This window comes from Pleurodeles waltl, chromosome 2_1 (genome assembly GCF_031143425.1).
Source record: "Pleurodeles waltl isolate 20211129_DDA chromosome 2_1, aPleWal1.hap1.20221129, whole genome shotgun sequence".
NCBI lineage: Eukaryota > Metazoa > Chordata > Amphibia > Caudata > Salamandridae > Pleurodeles > Pleurodeles waltl.
The window spans coordinates 890,267,794-890,294,459 of NC_090438.1; the positions used below are offsets into that span (position 1 = coordinate 890,267,794).

Here is a 26,666-nt window from a genome sequence, read left to right on the forward strand (position 1 = left end):
AATTCACTTCTATTGCTTTACAGGGATTGCTTTGATCATAATGTTTTTTTGTGTGCTGATGTTTTTTTTTTTTTTTAAATATGAGATATGTGAAACAAAAATTCATTGGTCAAAGGGCGGAATGTCCTGCCATTTGATAAAGTTTGTTTTGACCAATGACTTTGTGTTTCACCACTGCGCATATTAGTTGCTCAATGTTCACCAGTAGCACATGGTATGTTTTATTCAGTTTAGCCGTCTATGGGCTTTGACATTGCATTAGCCATTACATTCTGTATTCTGCCTATTGGCTTTGACATGCTGTATCCAGTCTAGCCGCCTATTGGCTTTGACATTGCATGCCTATTGACTTTGACATGATGTATTCAATTTAGCTGCCTATTGACTTTGACATGCTATTAGATATTCTGCCTATGGGCTTTGACATGATATTATATATTGCATTTTGTATTCAGCTTAACTGCCTATTGGCTTTGACATGATATTCAGCTCCCCTGCCTATTGGCTTTGACATGATATTATACATTGCATTTTGTATTCAGCTCAGCTGCCTATTGGCTTTGACATGATATTATACATTGCATTTTATATTCAGCTCAGCTGCCTATGGGCTTTGACATGATATAAGACATTGCATTTTGTATTCAGCTTAGATGCCTATTGGCTTTGACATGACACTAGACATTGCATTTGATATTTAGGTTAGCTGCCTATTGCCTTTAACATGACATTGCATTTGATATTTAGGTTAGCTGCCCATTGCCTTTAACGTGGAGTTAGACATGGCAGTTGAGAATCTAAGCTGTATTTTTCCAAGCTGTGTTTTTGCACCAGAGAACCAAGATGTTTTGCTCTCACAGTAGACTAGACCTGATAAGAGAGAGTACATGGGCGTCGTTTCTCTTCCCTTGAGCTTGGGAACAGGAGTAGTCTTGGAGACCTGGCCAGTCTCCAAAAGGCTTGCTCAGTTTCCCAGGTCTGAGAGGAGGGGGCACACCTTTGTAACGAATGTAACAGGCTGCAGAGAGTCAGATTCGAATCTGCCGGACCTCGTGCTGGAGCTTGGCGCAGGCTGCCAGCAATCCCGTGTGGGTAGATGAATCTCTCTTTCTCGCGGCTGACAGGGGTCCTCAGCTTGCAGACCTTAGAAAGATGAAGCTGTGAATAGTTCCCACACGGTGAAGTATTTGTTTTGCTTTGCATTCAATATCTTATAAATATAACCTGCTGTGTATATTGCAAACTGATATATTTTGTTTGATTAACGCGGACTTGAAAGCTACTAATTCGTCATTCATATAACAACAATAAAAGTCTTCTTTGACCTCAGAAGTGCATTTCTGTTGTGTTATGTTAGTGCTTAGAAACTAAATAAGAGGAAAGCACTACAAGGTCCCAGAGAAGTAGTGCAGCAACTCCAATGTGGTCGACTGTGTTTTTAAGATCATCCCAGATTGCTATGAGTGACGGTTCAGTGCCTCTTCCTGGGTGGAATCCAGTTTGGTAGTCTGAAAGTATGGAATTGTTTTTAATGAATTATGACATCTGGGCACATGCTGCTCTTTCTATCAGTTTGGCCAGGAAAGGTCCATTTGTGATTGGTCTGTAGTTGTTGTGGTCCTGCGAGTCTAAGTTTGTTTTCTTTAATAAATAATGGACATATGTATGCTTTTTTCAGGTCTTCAGGAAAAGTTCCTGTAGTTAAAGAGTTGTTGATGATTCTTCTTACAGGTGTAGCAGCAGAAGTAGTTAAAAGAATGTTCTTGAAGATGTGTGCTGGACAAGGGTCAGAAGGGCAACCAGAAGGCCTGCTTGCTTTGACCAAATCCATAAATTCACCTTGTGATACTTGTTTGAAGGACTGTTTGTAGAGGCTGGGTTGGTTTATTCTTAGAGGGGATTTTAGGAAAGGGGTTGGTGCTGATGGTTTTCTTTTGTTTTAAATAAGAGTCCAATGTTTTTGCCTTGGTTGTGTAATGAGTTGCCAGTTTGTTTGTGAAATCTTGAGTAGTGGGACGACTTCCTACCATGCATTTAGGTTTTTCAAAATTCATTGAGAATTCTATATTTATATTTAGCATTTTTAATTCAGTCTCAGCAGTACCTTTTTCTAGCTTTTTTAATTGATGAGTTGTATATTTTGTTAAGTTTGGGTAGCTGCAGTTTGTTTTGAATGTTGTTAGTTTTGAGCCAGGTCCGCTGCAACCTTCTGATTTGTCGCTTTATCTGTTTAGGTTCTGTGTTTCTCCAAGGTGTTTGTTTTCTTTTGTCCTGTTTAGTTTTTCTGAGTGATATTAGGATATCAAAAGCTTCTTGTAGCTAACCATAAAGTTTTGGAACATAATTAATTGTATCTAGATCTGTTTTGGCTGTTAGTTGTGTTTCTAAGTCATCAAAATTGAGTTTTCTCCAAGGTCAATGGGTGCATGTATGTAAGTAGTTGTGGGGTGTGTTGATTTGCGATGTTTTATGTCGGAAGGTTATCAAATGGTGGTCTGACCATGTGATTGGCATGATACTATGAACGGTAACTAGTTCAGGCTTAGCAAAAATGACATCTAGGATGTGTCCAGCGATGTGTGTGAGATTGTGTAAAATCTGCTGTAGGTTCAATGCGACTAGGCCAGTGGTGATAGCTTTTGGATGAGGCATATTGGGTTTGTCAAACTAAATATTTAGGTCCCCAAGAATGCATAGGTTTTAGTATAATGTAATAAGGTTCGAGACTGTATCTAGAAAAGCATGTGGGACTGTTGAGTTGTTAGGTGGAGGTCTGTAAAGGAGGAGAATATTACAGGAGGAAGCTGGAGTAGGGTGGCATCTGGTGAGAAGGGCTTCACAACCTTGTATGGAATTATTGAATGTTTTACTGAGATTTATTGCTTGTTTGAATATAATAGCTAGTCCACCTCCTCTCTTGTCTATAAGGTTTTGTGTGATGGTTTGATAGCCTGGAGGAACGGCTTCATGCAACACTGGGGCCATGTCATCTCCCAAGCATGATTCTGTTATGAATAGTAATCAGGTTGAATGTCTGCGAGCAGGTCGTAAATGTGGTGCTTGTTTTTTTAGAGTGATTGAGCATTTATGAGCTGGCAGTTTAGTGGCAGTGCTGTTTTGTTTAGGAGAATGGTGAGCAGTATATTTTGAGCTTGCAGCAGGTGTGTTGTTAGTTGTGAGAACTGTGTGAGGGCCACAATAGCCCTGTTTTTCAATATAGTAGGCTTAGGAGGCATTTTGTTGGGTCTATGTGTGTCGGTGGTGGACTTGGTGGCTGAGAGAGACATGAAGAGTGTACTTTTTTTGGTAGGGTAGCCTTAATATGTAATAGACAAGGGGATGCAAAGTTGTTAAGAGGGGCATGTTGTTTATTTTGTTTGCATCTGTTTAGTGTGGAAGGAGTATGGGTTAGGGGTGGTGGAGGAGCATGTGAATCATAATGTAAGGCTCTAAATTGTGCAATGGATGAGAGGTGGATGAATGAATATTGCTGTGTTGGGGTGCTTGTGGTAGATGTTTGTAAAGAGTGAGAATGTAGGGGTAAACATTGGTTAGGATTTGTATTCTTTTTGTAGTCATGAGGGTGGGAGTGGATGTGACGGAAAATATTATTGAAGTTTCTGTTATTTTGATGTGCTGATGTGAATGGTCTGTATTGCTTTTGTGGAATTGTGAGAGGGGATATTGATGTAGTGGTTTTCTGTGAACGATTTGTATGTGAGGTAGTGCTGGTGAATGGTTTTAGGGTTATTACAGGGGGTGTTGATGTGTTTTGGAGATAAGTGTATGATGTGTGTAAGAGGGGATGGATGTGGGTCAGGGGAGTTTGTGTTAGTTGTGATGACTGGAAGAGGTAATATGTGTGGTGGAGTGGAGTGTGAGGATTGTATGGTTGTGTGTAATTGGTGAAGAGAGGGGAAGGGTGTATGTAGATGGTGTGCTGGAAGGCTGGGTTTAGGTATTGTCATGATAGAAGGAGGTCTGTGTGGAGCAAAGAGAGGATAGTGCTGTTGGTTTGTATGAACAGGGAGTGTGTATCTGTCAATGTATCTATCATGTCAATGTAAAGAAAGTCACACATAGGCGCAGCCCATACACATACATGAATTTCCTTTGGATATGAATTTGAATCCTAAGACTCAATTAATATAACATTTCTAGAATACAATTTTCTACATATATGAGATATATGAGATTAAAAGTTATATATATATATATATATATATATATATATATATATATATATATATATATATATATAAGATGAGAAGATGAAAAAACAAAGGGCTATTGACCGTTTTCCAATGTCACTATACTCTAAACATTACTATTTGAAGACCATACTTTACTTTTTCCCTGTAATTACATTTGCAGTATACATACACTGAATGATGTCTGGGAAAGGAAGGATGTCGAAGATGACGGCTGATGAGCTGGGGGGCTTTATGTGGCTTGTGCAGCATTACCTTCCATTGATGCTTGTATTTGGTGGCCACGTTATTCAGGGCTACCTCATAGAGGCCAGGAAGCTGCAGTGGGGCAAGGTGCTCCACCACCTAACAAGAATATTCAGAGCTGGGTGCCATGACCACCAACTTATACACTGTTAGGCTGACCTGATCTCAAGGGAGCAAGACCTACTGGATCACCTCGGGACTTAGATTGGTAGAGCAGTTGGTGAGTATCCCATTTGCATGGCAACACCATTATTTGCATGTGCATGACAGGTGGTGATAATGTTGAGTGCAGCATGTTTTGTCAAAGGATCTGAACATGAAGTATTGTGCCTGTATTAGGAGCACCAGGGCCACTTGAGGGCTGCAATTGTAATTATCATTTATGAAGCAGAGCCAGGACAGAAGTGCCATCTTCCCTACGCAATCATAACAATGTATGCATAGCACCACTCTGTTTAGACCAGCACAACATGAGGCCTGCACCAGGCATCATGTATGGGAGGGTGCTCTACACCTGTTTGTGGGATTAAAGTACATGCCCCTGGGAAATATGAGAAACTTCCTATTACCATATTTCCTGCACTTTGAACGGCTGCTCAGAGTATGTGTTATAAGGGGGCACATAATTGTATGTGATGGGAACCTATGTACCCAGCAGAAGCCGTGCTAATCCTTTTGTTGCTACTCCTGCTGAGTACATCATTTGTGTCCATATAAATTGACACAGTTGCCCCCTACCTGCACCATGCTGCTCCATATTTCTCATAAGACGCACACATGGCGGGGAAAAGGTGTACACTAAGAACCATAAGGACTGTAGTGATGTACTTGGTGCAGCACCACTTTCCTTTAATTTGCCCCTTTGTGTCATTGGCTAATGCCATTTAAGGGAGCTTGACTATGCACTGAGTCCAGACTACTAGCACTTTCCTCTTCCTGTACATTGTACTTCACATATACCCCAAAATGTGTCTATTACCCCACACACAAGGGCTGATTTTGTTCCACAGGCCTGCTGCATCTTACAGATAGTATGGGGCAGGCCTGCATCTGCACCACACTAACACATCACTTAGAAACCTCCACCAACACAGGCATCCTTGGACCACAGAGCAAGCGTGTCTGTGTTGAGGCATATGTCTATGTTCATGTTGCTGTCCCTTCCTGGACAATTAATGGAATACCATGGCAACAATGGCTGGTTACACAGTATTGGCACGACATCTGTAATTTCAATCAGTTAATGTGCAGGTAGGAACAACTAAATAAACATAAGTAAACTGCCATAGCATTATAGCTCATGTTTGTGTGCTTTGTAATGACACACACATATTAGTAACTAGAAACAAGGATGTATCAAAGCATTCCTCAACACTTTGGAATACTCACACAACCCCTAGGCAGTTGTCCGTCAGTTTGCGGTGACAATGAGTTAGATGTCTTCAACATCTGGGACAGGCTCAAAAGCTATCGGTGTCACAATGTGATGGCCACTGCAACAACCACCTCATGCCCCTCAGATGCAGAATACAGTGTCATGCAGCCCTGTATGGTCATGGAGGTATAAAGCTACAAAACACCTGCAATGATAATTCCATGTACATATGGTGCAGTGAAATGCACCACAGGAGTGTCAGGGAAAGTGATGGCTTGTAGGTGCCAGGGTCTCCATTATCTGAGATTATGTGGGATTGACTGATTGGAGATGTATGACAGTTTGTCTGAACTACCACTAGGTTGACTTGCTCCCTCAGCCTATCAAGTTGATTTTAAAACTGTTGTCCAGGCACAGAAATGTCAACATATCACAAAGCTATGTGTTCCTTTCATGTATTGCAGGTGGACCTCCACCCTACACCAGTGGAGAGGTGTCCAGATTTGAAGACCCCAAAGCTGCTAGTAAGTGTCACCTTGTGTGTCATATGTGGCAATCCAGGCTTTGGTTTGAGACAGTCTGTTGTGTGCAATGCAATGAATACATGTTTTGCGTGACCAATGCTATAATATCATCGGATATAGGATGGTGACATCATTTCTGTTGCAATTTTGAGCATTGAGAATGGCTTGATTGTTGCACAAGTGGCAACATGTGCTGCTATAGAATTGCGGGTATTAGGAAATGGAAATCATGGCCACATATACATTGATGTCAATCATGATAGGTGTCAGAGCAGCTGTTTATATGATTAGCATGCCTGTTGACAACAACTTTGTCACAGCACTTTTGACAGCACTGTGTGCCACACATAGTTTACAGTATCTCACAAGATGGTACAGATGAAGGAAATGTATAGAGGGGGCTTATGTAGGAGACACTTGCACCACTGGTGCCTCAGTAGCATTTAGATATAAATTGAGGCCGCAGTAGTGCAGGGAGCCATATTGTGCTGGGCAACAGTCAGTAGAATACACAATTAGTGTACAACTCAGCTCCAGATGGTTGTAGGAAATGTCTATGGACTGTCCTAATCTAGATCTCAGCAGATTTACCAACATGGTCTTGCCATTATGATATTTGTGGGTGATCTTGGTTACATCACATGTGCATACGATGTGAATGTTGAGTATGTACCTGGTACTTAGGTGATGTCTTACATGCATGTGCATATGTTGTTCAATAAATAGGAATACTGCAGCAGCACCCAGTGAAGTGGCAATCTTACTGTGGCCCTAAGGGCGCCCATACAACCACCATCTATGTGCTGCATTACACATTTTGCACAACATAGCACAGAATAGGGGGCAATAGTTACGTAATCTGTAGGCAACTTTGATGTGCTGTTCAGGCTTTGGTGAGACTGTATGGGGACATTGCATTATTTGTTCATGTGGGCACATCATGAGCAATGGTGTGCCCCATTGTAACGTATCCTCAGGCCAGGTCTTAAACCAGGACACATGACTGAAGGTTTTACAAACCTTAGGATAGCTGGTGGGAAGTTTCCAGCCCCCCTATCAGATGACCCCCAACTTGCATCCATGATTCCTGGGCACGGCTTGATGTAGCATCAGTGTTGTCAAAGTGGTGGATTGCATACAAAGCCCCCCATATTGACAAGAGCACAGGGAATCGGGACTTGTTGGGCAACCTGATCTTCACTAGTTTGTTAACTATAACTACAGTTTGTTAGTCCACTCACCTCTAGGCCCTGATGGTCAACAATGGATAGCTGTTATCCCAGTGACATGTACATGATCCCATAGATGGCTGGTAGGAAATAGTCAAAGATCTGGAGTAAGTCATTGTTGAGGAATGTGTGGTGGACTGCATGTCAACTGCGGATGCTGTGTACACTACATGTCTGTTCTACCTCCATTCAGTGCTGTATTTAATGCTTTATTCTCCTCATTTTCAGCTGTCAATATGACACCAGCAGAACAAAATGCATTCCACAAAAGGGCAGACAGATACAGACACATTTTGGATGTGAATGTCGGTTAGAGGAGGATGGAGAGAAGGTCCTGGAAGGGAAAGACCACAGGGACATGGTGTACTTTTCCACATAGGGAACCTCTGCAACAGCCACAAAAAAGCAGACGGCATTGGTAAAACCATCAGGGGGTTGGTCTACGGGTCTGACACCCTCCACTTCAGCTGCACCTGTCACAAGCCAGGCACCCATACAGCCACCTGCTGTAGCCATCACACCTAACTTTTAAAGTGACATTAGATGGGACATGGCCGCCATGATGGCCAGATTGGAACCTTTAGAAAAGGAGAGTGCTAAGAACCACAAGTTGTTGAAGTACATAAAAAAGAAAATTAAGAACATGTGATGTGGTAGTGCCACAACCTCCCAGTTCCTTCCCTCTCCCTTTCACAGTTGATAGTTTTTTTTAGATTGGGTTTTAGATGGGTAATGTTAGGTTAGTGAAATAGTGTAGGGAAGGCATAGGTTAGAGTAAGTATAGTTGGGGGATGGGATTTAGTTAATTTTTTAATTTAGAGGGTGAGGTGTGAAGTTATATTGGAGTAAATATGTATAAACAAAATAACAAAAACAAATGTGTTTAGGATAGAGGTCAAATAAGTACATATGTAGCCTTAGTTAAGTTGTCCTACTTGTATCTTGTCTCTTAAGGGGGTGCAGATACAATGTTTGGAGTGTGGGGTTACATGTCTAAGGTTAGCTTAGAATACGTTAGATACGTATAGTTGTAAGTTAAGTTAAGATAGTTTAGGTTAGTTTAGTGTAGGGTAGTTTTTAGGATAGGTTTAGGTATGACGTTTTAAATAATTTTAAATAAATCCTGTTTGTATAAGACTATTTTTCTCCATGTTGATTGAGTGTCTGGGTGTTCTCATGTGTGCACTAGCCAAGCGGAAGGAATGGCTTAGGGTATGCTTACTGTCTTGATGTCCATGGATTATCATGTGCATCCCCTATGGCCAAGTATCTGTCAGATTGGCTACTAAATTACATCAACTAGTCCATACATTTGTCATCCACTGTTCCAGCCATTCACATTGTGTATATATACATTTGTCATGGACAGGTAAGTATGAAACTTTAACTGTCATTGGTGGGGTCTTGCAGTATCATTGTTGGCAAGTATGGCACATATGACAACAGACACTTTTCGGACTGTATCCTGCAACACTGACAGGTGCCCATCACTGATTTGGTTAGCCTCTTCTATACCACACATATTAGTTGTACTGGTACTCCCAACTGGGTAAATTGACTTTGTTCTGAGCCTTAAATGCCATATGTCAACTTCCAAGGATTTCTGTTCAATATATGTATTGAATACTCTGTAAGTTAGTTGTAGCCCACAACACCATCATTCGCCTTCCTCCTGTGAGGATCCTAGGGAGTGGCTTTGTGTCTGACAGTAAATGCACTCATGTAATGATGTTCTATACTCATTGACATGGCTTCACACAATGCAATCATTTAGCTGAGTTGATGGATCACAGTAAACGTAGAAATGTTACATGTGAACAAGGTGCTTTATTTACACATGCAAGTGTAATTTTAAATGCTGTTCAATGTCCAGTTCACAGACCCCATGAGAGAACCTTAGCCATTTGTAGTACAATCAGAGTCCAAGGGTGAGGGACATGTCATGAGATATGGTTCGGAGAAGTGCGTATTAGTGAGGAGGTGCCAAAATTGCCAATAGGTAAGAATGGAGACAATGACAGTACATAGCAGACAAGTGAACAGTGGTTGAGTGCTTTCACATCACTGGCATGATCTTAAGCCCAGAACTAAGGAGATACTGTTCAAGTGGCACAGACTGCTGCTACCCGGTGCTTTTCCTTTTAAATGTTGTTCCTTCCACATCTTCATCCTCTGATGTGTGTGGTGTCTCCTGTGCCATGGGTGGTGCTGTTGAAGAGGCCACACACACACATCAGGGAATAGAGATGTGGAGTCGGATGTCCCAGCAGCAAGGAGGAACTGCAGCAACATCACGGTAGTAGGCAGCCATGTTTTCCCTGAGGGGGACCACTTCCCGCTACATGGACTCCAGGGTATTCTGTGTAGCCCCCAGCATGTTGTCTATCATGCTGCTGCCACTTTGGAGAGGGCAGTTGTTGAAGCCTCTGCCTCATGACAGCAGCTATGTTGGCCAGGGACTGCTGGAGTCCATATACCGAGGAGTGGGTGCCTCTAATGGCAGCTGATTTGTCCTTAATTGGAGTGAGGCACCTCTGCACTCCCTCCAGGCTGCCTGCCATGGCCTCCATACCCACCGGCACTTGTGTAGCCAGCTCCCATTGGACTCCTACCACTGTCCACTGAAAGGTGATGTCTGGGTCCTCGGAGTCCAGGGCTGTGTCAGTACTGGTTGGTGATGTGTGTTGGTATCTGGGTGGTTCATGTGGAGACCCTGCAACACCGTGTGTCCTTCCTGCGACTGGAGGTGGTGTCTGGAAGGAACCTAGGACATCCTGGAGAGTCTCTTTATTGATGATCTGCAGCTAGTCATCCATGTCATCTGTAAAATCCAGGACAGGCAGGTCGAAAGGATGTAAAGCTTTATCCTCTGCAATGAGATAGTGAAATGTCAATCTTGGACTGAGGTGGCTGTTGACATGGCACATCATTTACTTGCTATTGGAGGCTCAGTGACATGTTACAGACCTAAGGTTGTAAGTTGTATATTATGTGTAGCATTGTGCATCACACATGAGTCAAGCACACAAGGTATTTTGGGGCATATTTAGATGCCCCTAGCACCACCTGAGCTTCACTTTTCATGATGCTCGGGTGGCGCAATGCAATGTGATGGTTTTACAATGTGGCACTAAGCGACTTATTGTGGCTTAGGGCCATCTTGGAAAAAGGGCCCCTTCACACGCAGCACTTTGCGTGGTAAGGGCACACAATGGGTGTTGCTGTCTGCATGCCTCAGCAACACCAATTGCATTTTGACAGTGCCTCAGATTGCCGAGTTTTTGTAAACCAGAGTCCTTGCCAAAATATCACACCTCCCCAGGGGTGGCATTGGCATGGCGCAATGAAGTTATATGCCATCTCCTCATTTTGAACTTGTTCCTTATGTGCTGCATTTAGCAGCATACATAGGGGGTCATTTTGACCTCAGCGGTCTTTTTTCAAGACTGCCGAGGGACCGCCGTGTGGAAGACCGCCAGTGGCGGCGGTTTGCCGCTCGGCCTATTATGACGGTTGGCAGCTCTCCGTCCTTTTATGGACGGAGAGCCGCCAACAGCCATACTGGCGGGTGGCGGGGAAGTGGAGGTTGCTCCACCTCCACCGCCACGCCAACAGAACACCGCCCAGTGAATCACGTCCTGTGATTTGGCGTGGCGGTGTTCTGTTGACGGTGTGGTGTCGGCGGAGCAGCCCCCATGGCTCCTGTCCCCTCCCGGAGGATCGTCGGACCAGGTAAGTCGATCGTCCGTGAGGGGAGGGGGGTGGGGGGGTGTTGTGTGTTATGTGCATGCATGGGGGTGTGCGTGTGTGTATGTAGAGGGTGTGTGTGAGTGCGTGTATGCTTCCAGGGGTGTTGTGTGTTTGGGAATGAGTGGGTGTATGTCTGTAGGTATGTCTGTATGGATGTGTGCTTGTATGTTTGAATGTGGGTGTGCGTGTCTGACTGTGTGTGTGGATGTTGGCATGTATGTCGGTGTGTGTGCGTGTATGTATGTTGGTGGTGCCTGCATGCGTGTCGTGTGAGTATGAGTGATGGTATGTTGGGGGTCGGGGTGGGGAGGGGGTCCTGCCACCTTTGAGGGGTGGCTGGGGGGTGGGGGAGACCCCTATCAGTGCCAGGGAAGGAATTCCCTGGCACTGATAGTGCTCACCGCCATGGATTTCATGGTGGTTTCAAACCGCATGAAATCCATGGCGGTCAGCCGGGTCCAAATACCACCGGCGGTATAGTGACGGCCCCCGGGCTGGAGACCCTGGTCTCCAGCCCAGCGGGCGGAACGGAGAACCGGTGGATGACCATGGCGGTAACCGCCATGGTCATAATACACAGAGGAAAGACCGCCAGCCTGTCGGCGGTCTTACCGCCGCTTCTCCGCCTTCCGCCAGGGTCATAATGACCCCCATAGACAGAGCTAATTACCTTTTTTAAGAATGTTTTTGTGCAGAAAGGTGTTCCTTCCTGCACAAAAACAATCTCCCCCTCAACATAGCTATCCTTGCACTATGGTGCAAGGCTTGTGCGTTGGCCCACATTAGCTAATTTAGCCCCGTCACAGGGAGAGACACAGGGATGCCCCGTATTCTAGTGAATACTGGCCATCAGTGAGTTTTGAGAATGACGGTGTGCAACACTGCCAAATTTGGGGTAGCATTACACACCGTCATTTCCTATTACATGTGGGCCTTTGTGATTTTATCCCACACAACCTACTTCCTTGCAAGCTCCTTTTCCCTCCCACTGACACCATGATTGCATGTAATTTGCCTACCTGTTTATCATGGTGGACATTGCCACAGTAGTGTAATGTGTGCTGTCACTCTTTTGGTGCAAAGTTGCATTGGCACCATGAGTGATGGGGCTAGTGCAGCTTAGCACAGGTAGGTCCATTGCAAACAATGCTTATGTTCCATTCTCATCAGCCTGTAGCAGGCCCCACACATGTGGTACTTGGAAGGGACAGTGCAACCATAATGGATTGTCTGCACCATTAGATTGTCCCTCCCTAGATATGGAACATTTCCTTGCACACAAGATATCAGCAACAGGCATGTGTTGGTGTAAGGATGTTCGAATGTGGATCAATGCATGCATTTTGTGACTTTGTAAATATGTCACAAAGGGAATAAGCAGCTTGGTTCCACATGTGCTAATATTTGAATGATGATATGTAGGAAAGTACCCTCTTTCTTGGTATGGTTACCCTGTTTTTCTGTCTGATGTCAGTGTGCTTGATTGTGTTCACTTGGATCCTGCTAACCAGGACCTCAGTGATTACGCTCTCTCTCCCAAAACACTGTATTTCATCCACAATTGGTACACTGGTGCCCCATTATAAGTCCCTAGTATACGGTTCCTAGGTACCCAGGGCATTTGGGCTCCAAGGGATCCCTATGGGCTGCAGCATATATTTTGCCACCCATAGGGAGCCCATGCAAAGGCTTTTGCAGGACTGCCATTGTAACCTGTGTGAAAAGGTGTAAGGACCCTTTCAGTGCCATTTTCACTATACCACATCACTTAGAAGTCACCCCTATGGCAGGCCTTCTGGCCCAGGGGGCAGGGAACAAAGTACCTGTGTGTGAGGGCACCCCTGCACTAGCAGAGGTGCCCCCACGAACTCCTGGCCCATTTTCCCAGACTTCGTGAGTGCGGGGACGCCATTTTACGTGTGTACTGGACATAGGTCACTACCTATGTCCAGCAACATAATGGTAACTCTGAACATATGCATGTTTGGTATTAAACATGTTGGAATCATACCCCAAGGCTTTTGCAAACATTGGATCTATGATTCCATGCACTCTGGGGGCTCCTTAGAGGACCCCCAGTATTGCCATTACAGCCTTCTGAGGGTTTCCAGGCAGCCCAAGCTGCTGCCACCTCCCAGACAGGTTTTTGCCCTCCTGTTGCTTGAGAAGCTCGAGCCCAGAAAGGCAGAACAAATGATTTCCTTTGGGAGAGGGGTGTTACACCCTCTCCTTTTGGAAATAAGTGTTATAGGCTTGGGAGGGGTAGCCTTACAAAGCCACTGGAAATGCTTTGCTCCTTGCATAAACCAGTCTACACCAGTTCAGGGACCCCCAGTCCCTTCTCTGGCACGAAACTGGACAAAGGAAAGGGGAGTGACCACTCCCCTGTCCATCACCACCCCAGGGGAGGCGCTCAGAGCTCCTGGGTTTTGCAATGTTGAATTCAAGTTTAGCACGGAACTCTGGGAGCATCTGAGTGGCCAGTGGCAGCAGGTGACGTCAGAACCCCCCCTGATAGGTGGTCACCCTGCTAGGTGACCAATCCCCCTTTCAGGGCTATTTAGGGTCTCTCTCTTGGGTGGTTCCTCAGATTCGGATTGCAAGACTCCAGCAGGAATCCTCTGCAACCTCTACTTCTACTTTTTACTGCATCTGGACGCTTCAGGACCATACAAGCTGCAACAAAGAAGCAAGATACCTTCTGCAACATTGTAACTCCAGCTCCTTCCAGCAACTGCAACATTACCCCAGTTGTGCATCCTCTGAGGGTAGCCCGTCTTCAGCCTGCAACAGAAGGAAAAAGGAATCTTCCTCGGGGTGAAGTGGTCACTTCCCTTCTTATGCAGGCACCAACTGCAATGACGACTGGCTGGATCCTCTCTCCTGCTGAGCTGCGTGGATCCTGCATCACAGGTGGTGGACTGAAGTGGTCCTGATGCCTTCCCACGCAGGACAGTACCCCCATGCACTGCATCATTTGCAGATGCCAAGGCTTGTTGGCACCCTTACTCCAAGATCATGGTGCATCTGGAAGCTCAGCCCCCAGCACTCCTTCCTGTGACGCACAGTTCCCTGAGTGGTTCTCTGGTGGCGTAGGAGCCTTTCTTGTAGTGCTGTGTGGGCCTCTTCTGCGACTCTCCTGTCCCTGTCCTGTGAGACTCCTGTGGGAGTTGCCTGGGCATCTGTGGGCTCTCTATATTGCTGAGGGCCCCCTCTGACTCCACCTCCTGGGTAGATTCCACCTGGTCCTTCCTGGTTCCCGGCAGCTCCACTTTCTGCTAACCGCGAGTTTTGCATGTGCCAAAGCTTGTTAGCGGAAACTGAAGAGGCAAACCCGACTGCAATCCTCCTTCTGGCGTGGTACATCACCTGCATCCTCCAGGAACCTGACTTCATCTTCTTGGGTGCAGTGCTGACTCTTCTTCCTCACCAATGGTTCACTTCTTGCACGTTCATTCTGGTGGGTAGGGGCTCCTGCCCTTCCTGGACTCTTGTGTGCTTCTTGGACTTGGTCTCCTTCCTCCACAGGTCTTTGTGTCCAGGAATCCACTGTTGGTGTCTTGCAGTCTCTTCTGGGTTTTGCAATATTGTTCTTTACTTCTTTGTGTGTGTTCTGGGAAACATACTGATTTACTCCTGCTTTTCTGGTCACTGGGGTGGGTTGTGGTGCTTACCGATGGGCTTTCCGAGTACTCCAAGCTCCCCTCTACACATTACACTTACCTAGGTGGGAGACCAACGTCCTCATTCCACTATCTTAGTATATGGTTTGTGCTCCCACAGGCCTATTTTTAACTATTTAGATTTTCACTATTTGCACTGTTTTTTAACAGTTTTTATGCCTGTTTCTGCATACTAGTGTATATAATGTGTGTATAACTTACCTCTTAAAGAAGCAGAGTCTCTATGGTATTTTTGGCATTTGTGTCACCAAAAGAAAGTACCTTTATTATTGTAACACTGAGGCCCAGATTTATACTTTTTGACGCAAAACTGCGCAAATGCAGTTTTGCGTCAAAAAGTATAGAGCCGGCTTGCGCCACTCCAGGATGGCAGTCGGGTACCAAATTTATGGAATGGCGCAATCTGGCGCTAAGAGTGAGCTAACGTCATGGAAAATTATGTTAGCTGGGTGGGGGTGGCGGTATAGGAGAAGGGTTTTTTGCACCAAAAAATGACGCTAGGCTGGTTAGAGTAAAAAAATGATGACTCTAACAAGCCTAGCATAATTTCTTGACACAAAACCATCCATACCACATGACTCCTATCTTACAAACGACAGGAGTCATGCCCACCACCCCAATGGCCAGCACAGGGGACACGGGTCCCTTGGGCATGGCCATTGCACCCAGTGCCATGTATGTGGGCCCATTTCAGGGCCCCCATTGGCACTTTAAAAATAATATTGAAATACTTACCTGGGATGGGGTCCCACATCCAGTGGCATCCCCCTGGTGTGGGTGGGGGTGTTTCTGGGGCTTGGTGTATGACCATGGAAATGGGTTCACAGGTCCCCTAACGCTTGCCCAGACCCTGGCCTTAAATAATTGCGCTGGGCAGGCTTGAAAACCATAATTTAGGCCCGGCTCCCTCCTGTGCACCATTTGTGCTCAGGAGGATAACTAAGGCACTAGGGCCTTAGAGTAATTTTTTGGAAGGGAACGCCTACCTTCCATCTCATTGACGCAAGGTAGGTTCACGCAGCCAAAAAATGACTTTATCTCCAATATTTTGGCGCTAGACTTGTCTAGCGCCAAAATATAAAAATGGAGTTAAGTTTGCGCTGAATTAGTTTTTTAAAAATGATGCTAATTCAGCTCAAAAAGAGAGTAAATCTGGGCCTCAGTGTTTTCTTTCATGTGTGTGAGTACTAAGGGGCATATTTTACTTTTCCATGCAAAACTGCGCTAACACAGTTTTGTGTGAAAAAGTATTCCACCGGCTAACGCCATTCCAGGACTACGACAGGTAGTCATATTTCTGGAACTCATGTACACCACACCATAAGTCCCCTGGGCATGACCATTGGGCCCAGTGCCATGTAGGGGGGCCAAAGTAAAATGATATACTCACATGTACTTACCTTACTTAATTGGGATGTGGTCCCCCATCCTCTGGCACACTCTGGCATCTCTCTGGTGTGGGTGGGGTTGTCCCTTGGGCTAGGGAAGGGCACCTGTGGGCCCATTCCATGGTCTCTGACCATGGAAATAGGCTCACAGGTCCCCTAATGCCTGCCCTGACCCAGGCGGTAAATAATGGCGCTAAGCAAGCTTACAAGACACTCTAGCCCTCATTATGACATTGGTGGTAAATCCCACTTACTGCCATGCTGACTGCTGCCAACATACCGGCGCCGCAGCGGATATCTGTTCACCATATTATGACACACACACCAATCCGTCACTATTCAGCCACATACATGCAACACCAAAGGTCAGTGATAAACTGGCGGTATCCAAACCCACACCGTTACGCAAACTGAACAACGCCCCCCACATTATGTCCCACGAATCACCACAGCGGACATTCAACGGCGGTAAACCATTGGCGGTACATAGCGCTGCGCACAAAATACACACACACATACAAAACAGCACCACATTAGACAATTCAAACACACACACCTGACACCCATTCACACACCACACACACCCACTCACACCACTATGAAACACACCCCCACAACCCTTTACCATTACAAACAATTGCCACCAGAGAAAGACAGCAAGACCACAGAAACAAACAGAGCCACACACCACTCACACCTATATACTACTCACGCACCCCACATCACACACCCCAACACATTACCCTACACACCCTCACCTACACACCTCACAAAACACCCATGGCACCACAAAGACACCCCCGATTCTCAGAGGAAGATCTAAGGGTCATGGTGGAGGAAATCATCAAGGTAGAGCCACAACTATTTGGAGCACAGGTGCAGCAGATATCAATAGCTAGGAAGATGGAGCTATGGCGGAGGATAGTGGACAGGGTCAACACCGTCAGACAGCACCCAAGAACTAGGTACGACATCAGGAAGAGGTGGAACGACCTAGGGGGGAAGGTGCTTTACATTGCAGCAAGACACCAACTCGCTGTACAGAGGACTGGCGGTGGAACCCTACCTTCTCCCCCACAACTAACAACAGGGGAGGAGCAAGTCTTGACAATCATGCATCCTGAGGGCCTGGCCGGAGTAGGAGGACTGGATTCTAGTAAGTCAACTCTATACTACTATCACCCCCTACCTGCATGCCATCACATACCCCCACCCTTACCCTCAGACCCATCACTCCACCACCCCCCACAGACCCAGCCATCACATCCCACTCATTCCAATGCCAACCCCTGCATGCACTACCAATGCATGGACATCACTCACAGCCCTGCATGGACACCTATCCCCAAAGCATGCACACTAGAGAGAATCAGCTAGCCCACCAAATACAAACTTACACAAGTTAAAGCTGCCAGGGCGAATACAACCAAAGAAGGCAAGCCACTGATGCACAATATGTCACACACAGAAACAATAACACATCATTTACATCCCCACAGGTACCCCGTCATTGTTACCGGAGAGGAGGTGCCAGCAATATCCAGTCCCCAAATTGAAGAGGCCCCACAGTGATGACAGCAAATCTGGATGCAAAAGATCTGGATGACCAACCTGGCCCATCAGGGACCTCTGGACAGTCGGTTACCCAAGCCCAGTCACACACCACCACAAAGCCTCCTCCATCTGGAAACAACACCACTGCACCCACCCAGCGTACCCATACCTCTGTCCCCAGGATACATCAATCAGCAGTGTGTCCACCTCTACAGGGACCCCAGGGCACACCTCATACCCAAGACAATCAAGGACCTGGGGTCAGTGGCAGTGGGCACATGGTTCAGGGGACAGAGGCACAGGACAACAGGGAAACTGGGAGGACTGCTGTGCACCAGGGTGAGGACAGGCCCAGGGACCCGACTCTCCAGGAGGCACTTGCAGAGATCCTGGGAGCATACCAACATTCTCAGGACACTATGGGCCAGATCCTGGCAATGTGCAGGAAAACAGGCAGCTGCAGGAGGGACAGTACCAGGGGATCAGGGAGGACTTGCAGGCCATCAGCACCACCATGGTCTCCAAAGCAGGGGTGCTGGCAGACATGGCCAACATTATGAGAGAGGCAGTTTCACAACAGCAGGCCACGGCCTTTAGCCAGAAATCTGAACTGTCTTCCACCTCCGCTGTCTCTAGTGGCCAGGAGGCCCAACCTCAGGACCAACAGGCCACCATCACCCCTCCCCTGCAGAAGGGGAACGACCGCACAAACGTTGTCTGCAATCCAGGCAGAAGCCAGGGACTATTGCCAAGACCCTCGCCAGGAAATGAGAGTCTCCTGATTGTCTCTCTTGTGTCCCACTTTGTCACCCTGTCCACCTTGAACTGCCATTGCTTCCCATCCTATGTCCTCTTGGACAATGCATCTGCGCTACAAATAGACTGGAACAATACCCTGAACTTTCCTCCATCATTGACCCATCCCATTGCACTTGTCCCTCTTTTTCTTAGCACTTCAATAAGCACCCTTGGAAAAATACAAGTATGGAGTAAGTCACATTTTTCAAGTATGTATACGTTTAACCAGGTACAAACATTGCAATTCAACTGTACAGTAAATGAGCACATAAGAAAGACCTGTAGTTGACTGCAGTGATCACACCAGGAGCTATAGTGGGGCACCAATATCTGTGAAATGAATTGCCAAAGGGTACAGTAAGTGGGCATAGAAGTGGGAAATAACAGCATGCCAGTGCCAAAGAATTTCAAAATAATGACAATGAAATGTGAAGTAATACTGTCTTACCTGTGTGTCATTGGAAATATTGTTGTACCACTGCTGTTCTGTTGTCCTAATCCTCATCCTCCTCATGCTCACTGTCCACAGGGTCCACTGCTGCCACATGGGCATCTCCAGCCCTCTCCTCCTGCAGAAAAGGTACATTGCGTCTCAGGGCAAGGTTGTGCAACATGTAGCATGTCACTATTATATGGCAGACCTTCTTGGGTGAGTAGCACAGGGATCCACCTGTCAGATGGAGGCACCAAAACCTGGCCTTAAGGAGGCCAAAGGTTCTTTCTATGATCCTTCTGGTTTGCCCATGTGCCTCATTATAATGTTCTTCTGCCCTTGTCCTGGCATTTCTTACAGGGGTTAGTAGCTATGATAGGTTGGGGTACCCAGAGTCACTTGCAAATGTCGAGGGACAACATTTAGCCACACACTATCCCATATGGCCCACACCATACCCATACACTCACATATACTGGGAGGGGACCGGGGCTCACCTATTAGCCACACCCTGTGCCTCTGTGGTTGGGCCATCACATTTGGGATGCTGCTATTCTTCAGGATAAAGGCATCATGCACCGACCCAGTATAGTTACCATTGACTTGGGAGATGTACTGGTCCACCAAGCACACCATCTATACATTCATGGAGTGGAAACTCTTACGATTTCTGAACACCTTTTCATTTTGACGGAGGACAAATGCAACATGTGTTCTATCAATCGCCCAATTATGTTGGGGATATGTCCCATTGCATAGAAGTCAGCCTTCACTGTGGCCAAATCCTCCACCTGGGGAAATATAATGTAGTTGAACATGTGTTTAATCAGGGCAGACAGCACTCTAGTCAGCACTATTGAGAACATTGGCTGTGGCATTCCTGCTGCCAAGCCCACAGTCACTTGGAAAGAACCAGTTGCCAGGAAATGGAGCACTTATAGAACTTGCATAAGAGGGGGGATCCCAGTGGGGTGATGGATAGCAGATATCAGTTCAGGCTCCAATTGGGCACACAGCTCTGTGATTGTGGCCCTGTCAAGTCTTGAGGTGAGGATGATGTGCCTGTCCTCCATTGTTGCCAAGTCCACCAGGGGTCTGTACACGGGGGTATGTCTCCATCTCCTATTCATCCGCAGCGGAAGCAATCTAAGAGGCAAAAGAGTGAGGAGCCGGTCACAAACTGAACAATGGGGCTACAAGAGTACAATGCATGCTGTCAATTTGTAATGGGTCAGTGAGAATTGTCCTGTATGTCCAAATTTTAACAGGGATGCAGTTATTATCCAGGGCCTGCCCCTCCTCCTTGAAATGGCATCCACCTGTCCTGTGTGGAGGAACAGGTGGAAGTGAGGTAATTCCGCTGATGTTGTGTGCCGTTGCGGGAGGCGGTCGGGAACCGCGGTGTAACTCCTCATTGGTTAACATTGGGCCCTATGGGGCGCAGTGGCCAATGGTGATGTACGCCGGTGGTGACGGTATGCACCGCCGCGGACGTGACCGCTATTTTCTATCTGATCACTCACTTGCTACCTGACCTTCAACAGGAGAGGACCTACACTGAATGTGCTGCTGTGACCTGTGTCTGGAACCTAACATGGACCATGTGACTGGGGAAAGGGCCCCTGCCTTCACCCCGGCGGAGTTGGAGAGACTGGTGGATGGGGTCCTACCCCAGTACAGACTGCTGTGCATGTGGCATGAAAGCATGGAGTGGTGTGTGTGAAGGCCTTGTGTAGGGGGTGGGTGCATGTCTTCTGGGCGGCGAAATGCAGATCAAACGAAGGGTATGTTGCATACCATCGCCAAGGATGTGTGGGCCTTGGAGGTCTACGGCAGGCGGAGTACCCACTGTTGCAAACATCGGAGGCCCTGAGACGCTGGCCACGGAAGATGGCGGAGGCCCAGCTGGGGATGGCCTCCCAACGAGGAAGGGGTGCCCGTTGAACCCTGACCCCCGATGGCCCACATACTCGTGGTGGCCTATCCTGAGCTGGATGGGCACATAAGGGGCATCACAGCAGCCACAAGGGGGTGACTACAGTGCCCATCATTACAACTTACGCATGGTAGTGTGGTACCCGGGTGGGGCATGTGTGTCAGTGGGTGCCCCTAGGCCAGGCCTGACATTGCGGAGTAGGTCCCCTGGTGGCAAGGGTCCTGAAGGGATAATCCTGCTACCTAACTGGTAGGCATCCAATACTGGTCAGGGCTGCGTGGGTCCCAGGTGTGCTGCATTTGTCCCTGTTTCCACCCTACCCCCTCCAACTTCCTCTTCCCAATCCACCATTGACCTCTTTCCTACCCCTCCCCCGTCCTTCATGTCTGGCCAGGGTGGCAAACACCCAGGCAAGTACCTCAGCCACCCAGTCCAGGGGGCCAGTAGTCACCACACCACCACACCCACTCGTGGTGGGAAAGGATCCAGGGCACATGTCCTGAGGGTGAAGGAGCCTGCACCAGGCAGCCTCAAGGGTAAGGACCATGCACCAGCTGCTGCCAGGAAGAGCAAAGAGCCTGCCCCAGCTGCTGCCAGGAAGAGAAAGGAGCCTGCCCCAGCTGCTGCCTGGAAGCGCAAGGAGCCTGCCCAAGCTGCTGCCAGGAAGGGCAAGGAGCCTGCCCGAGCAGGCAGGAAGGACTAGGGGCCTGGGGCAGAGACTCTGACGTAGCACCTACCATCAACCATGGTTGTGCAGCCATCTGAGGCTGCAGGGGATGGGCTAGAGCCTTCCCCCACCAACAGCAGCACCACCACCACCACCAGTGGGCAGCCGTCTGAGGCTGCAGGGGATGGGCTGGAGCCTCCCCCCACCAGCAGCAGCACCACCACCAGTGGGCAGCCATCCAAGGCTGCAGGGGGTGGGCTGGAGCCTTCCCGCACCAGCAGCAGCAGTACCACCACTACCACTGAGCAGCTGTCACCGCCAGCGGACGGTATGTAATCCTGTGTCCATGGGCTTCTATGCAGCCTGCCCCCTGCAAATCCAGTGGGTATGACACCAACCTGAGAGACTGTGACCTTGCATTCCCATGGATCAAGACTACAGGGCACTATGCCCCCTCCAGAACTAGTGAGCAAGACACCCACCAACCCCAGCCTCCCCAGAAACAAGAGCACAGGGCACGATGCCCCCTCCAGAACCAGTGGGTATGCCACCCACCAACCCCAGCCTCACCAGCATCAAGAGCACAGTCCACGATGCCCCCTCCAAAACCAGTGGGTAAGACACCCACCAACCCCTGCCTCCCCCGGAACAAGAGCACAGGGCACAACGCCCCCTCCAGAACCAGTGGGTAAGACACCCACCAACCCCAGACTCCCCAGGACCAAGCACAGGGCATGTTGCCCCCTCCAGAGCATGTGGCAAGTCACCCACTTGAGAGACTGTGGACTTGCTCTCCCCAGGACAGAGCAATGGGCATGTTGCCCCCTCCAGAGCATGTGGGCAAGTCACCCACTTGAGGGACTGTCGCCTTGCACTCCCCAAAACCGAGCACAGGGCATGTTGCCCCCTCCAGAGCATTTAGACAAGTCACCCACTTGAGAGACTGTGGCCTTGCACTCCCCAGGACAGAGCAATGGGCATGTTGACCCCTCCAGAGCAAGTGGGCAAGTCAGCCACTTGAGAGACTGTGGCCTTTAACTCCCCAGGACCAAGCACAGGGCATGTTGCCCCCACCAGAGCATGTGGGCAAGTCACCCACTTGAGAGACTGTGGCCTTGCACTCCCCAGAACCATGCACAGGGCATGTTGCCCCCGCCAGAGCATGTGGGCAAGTCACCCACTTGAGAGACTGTGGCCTTGCACTCCCCAGGACAGAGCAATGGGCATGTTGCCCCCTCCAGAACCAGTGGTCTTGTTCTATCTCCCGGCTGAGGTTCCCCCCGTCCCCCTGAGGTGCCTGCCTAAATAAATCTATTTATATAATAAATAAATAATGAATGAATAAATCTAGAAAATGGACAGAAGTCCCCGAAAGGTAGCTCGGGTAGAATGGCAGAAGTGGAGTGGCATCGAGGATGACCAGAAAAGTGGCTATAGCAAAATGGAATGGGCCGATTACTCCTTGTGCACAGTCATTAAGTTGAAACTGTTCAACTATCCCCTAATTCCCTATTGGATAATATTTGGTGCAACGTTATCTTTATCCAATAATTTTGCGTACAGTTTACTAGAATCTTCAACAGTTCACAGTTCCCATGTCACGGATTGGTCCATTTTATTGACGTCTTCAACAGTTGGAATGCCAGGTAGCAGTTGTTACATTTCAGGTCCAGGTCAGTGTCTCCATTGTCTTCTTCTAGTACAGTTAACCTTGTACCTATTACGAATTACACTGTTGCAGTTAGCAAGAACATTGCCTTCTAGCAAGCCGATTCTCATGAGAAACAATTCTACTACGGTTACACACATAGCTTCTGGAAAAGTACAGCTTTGCGTCCTTCATAAAAACACAGCATTAAACCAGTTAGAGATATATTTCAAATATGAGGCTAGGCAGCTAGGCAAAAGCCCTGCTAAATTAGGCCTATTTAATATGAAGAAAATTCTTAACGTGTGACCTTAATTATGATATACTACTACAAAATTAAACCATATTGCATAACATTTCAACATTAATAAGCATTTTCATTAGTCTTCGTATACATTAGTGACCACGCCCCGTGGGCACATCTCAGATGCGTGCATTCGTTTTCTCTACGTTAAACACATTTTTCTATGCAGTTTCAACACACAATATGTAAGCCTTTGCATTAATATTTCTTGTTAAAACATCCACATCAACATTACCCCTTGCTTCTTCTTAACTTTTGATAACAAGAGTGCTTTAAACCTGGAGTTCATCATTTCTGATATTGGCCTCCTCCACTTTAGGTTAGGCTCACTCTGACCTGACATTCTGGAGCCGTAAAACAAAAACCACCATTGTTCGTTAATTGCTCATGTCTGGAACTTACAGTAATTGTTGGTTATTTTTTTGCATCTATTGTAAATGTTTGATGTTAACCTGTGAGTCCCCTTGAATTTGGAGAGACAAACACCAGGCATGACGTGGCGCTCCTGCTGTCTTTTTCCTTTGTTGTTTTCATTCTTGTTTTCCTCCGGAGTTTGGATGTGCTATCAGTGCTTACTTACATACATGCAGAACAATGAGCCAGATGTAGTAGGAATTTATTCAGTAAAAGTGTTTGCAAATTGTGCACTGACTTTTACCAAATCATTTCTGATGATGCAAACCTACCCATGTACTAATAAGCCAATTTGCAAAATCATTATTGGTAGTATGTTGCAAACCGACTTACCTCATTAATGTGCAGGAGGCAGGTTGCAAATTGAGAACCACTATGATTGGTTATAGTGAGCTGCAGGGGTCAATATGTCTGTCATTGTTTTTAAATAAAGCATTTTTTAATGCAGACTGTTTAGGTAAAAAGAAAACTGGATGTGTTTGTAAAAAATGAAACCTTTTAGAATCAGTTTTTATGAGTAAGCAGTTATTCCAAGAACCTCTACCTACTCCTGAAATATGCTTTTTATGAACATTAACAAAGGAGTAGGGTTCTCTGAGGGCCCCATCCCTTTTGTAAATGGGTTACTATTATGTTTAATTAGTTGGTAAAATATTAATGTTGTGTGACTGGATTTTGGTTACAAACTTCAATACATCCCATATCAAATCACTTTTTGAAAGGCACACTCTCAACATTCCCCTTCGAATAGCATACTGGCTAGGAGCACTTTGTAGCTGCTGGGTCATCAGAAAAAAATGCAGGCCAGAGATGGCCAGTACAGCATTGATAGGAAATGGATGAGCAGAAAGTGGTATGAACAGAGGGGGGAGTATATGAGAGGCAGCACTTGGGTGGGAGAGGCACTAAAACAAATAATTGAAAAACAAGGCATTAATTTAAATGTCTACATTTTAAGTAGGTAGCATCTGGGAAATGCAGTGGGCTGATACCAGTGCTGATGGACAACCTCATCAGCCAATGCCTAAAGCCAGTTGCACCACATTAATCAATGGCTGATAGGTACAACCCCAAATCCCCTTTCTTTGTCTGTACATGTTTAAATTTATATTGTGCGGTGTATGTAGGGTGATGCCATGTGATCTCACCAGACAGCTAAAACTGTCTCTTGCTGATACCTAAAACAAATTTGACTGTAAGTGTTTGGAACAAGTAGAGTGAACACTAAACCATATTTTATTCCACTGTAGTCTTATTTCCTATAGATTGTAGAAGGGTTTTAGTCCCATTGTTGTTTGTTCATGCATCTCTTTGTGTTCATTTAATTCTATATTTTTACTCTCTCACTTGCCTAAATCTGTTTATTAAATATGTTTTTCTCCAATGTATAAACAATCTAAGAACATACACACTGAGAATGTATTCTTTTCTTCCTCTTCTCGTTAATAGTGTAATACCAAAGCAGAGAAACATGCAAAAATAATTATGAGTAACAAAGTGATGCTATTTTGTATCCATATTTTTACATTATTATTAATATAGGAACTTTTTGATAATCATGTTGCATAATTTCTGAGAATTTATACTATGAAACATTTAAATCAAAATAGAAAATGCTGAGAAGGAGAACTTTTGAGAATCTGAGTTATGTGAGTTGATCTGGTGCAACAACTTCCCCTCTAATCCTTGATGGCCTGAGAAAGCACCCCTGGTTTCTGATATCCTTTCTCACTTGGTGATAAACTTAGGTATAACAAGGTGTCATCTGCACAGTGGTGGACTAAATATTCAGGGTCCTATCAGGAGAGGGAACAAGCTTAGAATCGACCTCTGGGGAATCTTGCAGGTGGTCACAAACTAGGCTAGTCTAACATGAAGCATGTGGACATGTTCTGTATTGACCTCCCAGGGTGAAAACATCATCCCACACCTGAAGAATGGATTTCTGTTTGCTGCAAATTATATGAATTGGGAATTAAAGAATCCTCCCAAAGTTATCTTCATCCATCCAGCCCTCCGTGGGCTACCCCAACTATGGTAGTCGAGTAATACTGTGAGTAAGGTCTCTAAATTCAGAATTGGATGACTAAAAGTGGGAAACATATGGACACAGGATTCTTCCAGTGAGCCTGAAAGACATTCTCAAAATACTGGGAAGACTTCAGTACTGTACAGTCAACAAGGAGTATTTTTTTCTACAGATTCTTTAAGCACATTGGCCCAGATTTATGAAACGTTTGTGCCGCCTTTGCATAATTTTTTTGAGGCAAAAGCGTTGCAAACCTAAAGCCATATTTATATTTTGACACTAGACCCATCTAGCATCAAAATAACCGAGTTACCGTCATTTTTTGGGAGTGCCAATACAGCTTGCATCATATTACGACAATATGCAAGGTAGGCGTTCCCTTCCAAAAAAATGACGCTAGCCCTCCAGCGCCATATCTACCTCCAGACTCAAAAACGACGCACACTAAGGAAGCAAACCCAAAAAATGACACAAAGG

General features: G+C 46.4%; 1 protein-coding gene across 1 annotated transcript in view; it reads left to right on the forward strand.

The window, feature by feature from the left end:
* LOC138269554 (cytidine monophosphate-N-acetylneuraminic acid hydroxylase-like) overlaps nt 1-26,666 on the forward strand; it is a 646,172-nt gene that overhangs the window by 563,532 nt on the left and 55,974 nt on the right. The window lies entirely within an intron of this gene.